This window comes from Bactrocera latifrons, unplaced genomic scaffold (assembly GCF_001853355.1).
Source record: "Bactrocera latifrons isolate USDA-ARS-PBARC rearing strain unplaced genomic scaffold, ASM185335v1 scaffold_333, whole genome shotgun sequence".
In the NCBI taxonomy this organism is placed as follows: Eukaryota; Metazoa; Arthropoda; class Insecta; order Diptera; family Tephritidae; genus Bactrocera; species Bactrocera latifrons.
Window position 1 is genome coordinate 97,754 of NW_017536972.1, and position 3,247 is coordinate 101,000.

A 3,247-nucleotide genomic window follows, 5' to 3' on the forward strand; every position below is an offset into this window, starting at 1 on the left:
AAATGTGATTTTTTGTCAAATAATTGGTTTAATGATGTCCTTCGAATGTTGGATTCAATTTGTGCGGAACAAACCGAGCACACACATTTCAAAGCCCAAGTGATCAGTCAAAATGGGATAAATCGATGTTTTGGAGATGTTCAATTTCATTTCCATAAATTTCAATTACGATTATGGCTGGTTTTTGATGAATTCACATACAGTTTCGATGGAATTTCCAGTGATCATGGATTTTGATTAGCGCACATGTTGATCGTAATTTATGTTCTCACGACCACTTTGAAAACGTTGAAACCACTCGTGCACTCTGCTTCGGGATAGGCAATCCTCTCCACAAGCTTGTTTCATCAATTGAAATGTTTTTGTAAAGGTTTTATCAATTTTAAAATGAAATTTAATGTTGGCTCTGTGTTCGAAGCTCATTTTCGTACCGATAAGATAAACATACTGACGCTTAAAACGCAATAATTTCACTTCCAATCAATGAAATGTTGCGAAATTCTCACTGAGCAATCGATACAGATAGTAGATTCTAACTCACCAGTCGACATAAAGATGGCGCCACCAGGGCGCATGTTGAGGACATGGTAATTCATTCTACCCATCTGCAATATTAACCCTCCTTGTGTGCCATGGAACATGTATAATGAGTTTCATCAAGTTATCGCTTAGACGTATGAACGGATCAAAGTCAACTCGTTTGATTATCCTACTCATTTACATATATATAGCCTTATATCTATCCAGATTAGATTTAAGTTATTCAAACCGTTAGGTGAACAAAGCTATTAACTACTTATAGCTAAATGTTGCAATAATATAAAAATTTGTATTACATTAATATTAAAAAATAAAATTTTGCTTATRTTTATGGAAATTGTGTCGATATTCTCGATGGAATATATTCATATTCCGTACACTTAAAGAGAAAATATCCTCGCAAAAACATTAAATGTCTAAAAATCAATATTTTCCGCATTTTGTACACGCACATGTGACATGCTATAAACACAACGCGCCCTCACTTTATTGATAATCAGTTGCACCCGACTCACACCCTCGCTCTTTTAAAACGCTCCATTTGCTTTAATCAACGTCAAAACAATTAATAATGTCGGCAAACATTTTTACTTGAAAATTGTCAAATAATATGCAGCAAGGAGCGGATGCCGTTGCGTGCTCTGTCGAAACTCGAAGTTACCTACGCCTCTCAGCCGAAAGACAAACAAATGCGAAGTGCCAGAAAATCAGCTAACTGCCACCGACAGCAACCGAAGATTTATGCAAACGTCTACAAGCAGGCATACAAGCATTCAAAAGCGGGGTCATATCTGTATATACACTATATGTATACATACATGGATATATATTTATATTTACATTTTTTTATACATACATATATGTATATGTGAAACACTCGGGCGCATTTTGCAGCAAATATTCGTATCTATTGTGGCAGAAAGTGTATACCGATTTAAACTGCGATGAGCTAAGAAAACATCGCACAATCTTGTGACCCGAGGGATGGCACGCTAATTCGGTGGCCTGAGAAGGTTAGGTAGACAGCTACGGCAATATGCAAATTTCCTAATGACAAACTTCAGAAAGTTATGCACAATCCAAACAAAAGTGCGARGGAATTGTTTAACAAAACGCAAAAAGGAATTTAAAGCAAGAATAAACAACTTTGAATTGAACAGACAGAGGAGATCTGCCTACTAGAGCTAGGCACAAACCCGAAAAATATTAATTTCGCAAAAGTGAAAACGAATGCTTACGAATTTTTTGAGTAAAAAATAATAAGAAATACAAAAACTCGAAAAAAAAGAAAAACCGAAAATTTGAATAAACCAAGTAAGAGCAATTATGTGTGTAAAAGGCTGAGTACTGATAAGCCAAAGTAGAACTGCAGGAGCCTATGAGGTACAACAATTAATCAAGCTCAAAGCGAAATTTCAAAATCGTAAAACAAAGAGGAGAAAAATCACGGAGGGAAAGGTGGAGTTGAAGAAACCAGAAAATTAATAAGAATAAGAATAAGAGAATAATAATAAATGGCAGATAGAATGGAAAATTTAGATTTAGTAAGAATATATATAAAAGGATAAACTCTAAAATATAACTGCTACAGATGAGCCTAACTCACCTGTGGAATTCACAGCACAGCCATTTGCATCCTCAATTTAAAGTGTGCGTCTTTGATATGGGCGTCATGGCGTAAGAAACGGCAAAGTCCGATATTTGGATTAGGTGGTTAYCTGTGGATAAATTTTGCGTGGATTTGAAATGGGATTTGAGAACTAGGAGCCTGCAATTTTTTTTATGAAATTCTTAAGCAAAGATTAAGCTATGGAAAAAATTATATCCGTGCAGTACTAGGTATTTTTACTTTATTCCCGAAATATTTTGACTTCTGTATGGTGTACATATTAATCAGTATTAATAATATTTTTATAAAATAATATAATTGTCTTTATACTATACAGATCAGAAAGTGATTGAGTTATGTGGTTCATTGTAAGAAATATTTTAAAGTTGGTTATTACTCCTCCGAGCCTACAATTTGTTCTAAGTGAAAACATGTTTGGTTCCAAAATTAATACATTTTTTCGAAAACCAGCGTCGCATTAACGTTTGTGAAACAATGCTTTCCGTCGTGAACCGTACTATTGGCGATGAGTGTTGGATCAATGCTTGCGACCCGAAAACAGATGATAAATGAGCAGAATATTGTGGCAAAAGTGAGCCGAAGCCGATAAAACCACTTTAAAGCAGATCGATAATCAAGATTATGTTGACAGTTTTCTTCGAATATCGAGGTTTGGCACACTCCGAATTCGTTCCGACCGATCAAAATTGGTTTTTGCACCACGATAATGCACCGTCGCATACTGTTCTGATTTTTCACGAGTTCTTCGCCAAATTTTCAAACAATATCGTGCTGCAACCACTGTACCCGCCTCGAAATTGACTATAACAAGTGGTTCGAGTGATTTATTAAGTATGACAGCTAGAAAAGTCGGGGACCTTAGGAAATATCTACATATGTACATATATATATATATATATATACGAGAACGAGTCGATCAGTTCTTGAGATATCGATACAAAATTTTGCAAAAGTTGTAGTCTTCTCAATAAACTATTCCATAAAGCAAGCATTCAAACTGGACGATCGGAATCAAACCTTTGCAAGGAACCTTTTGAACTTAGTCACCGGCTTCGGTATAACCGTACTGAACATTGT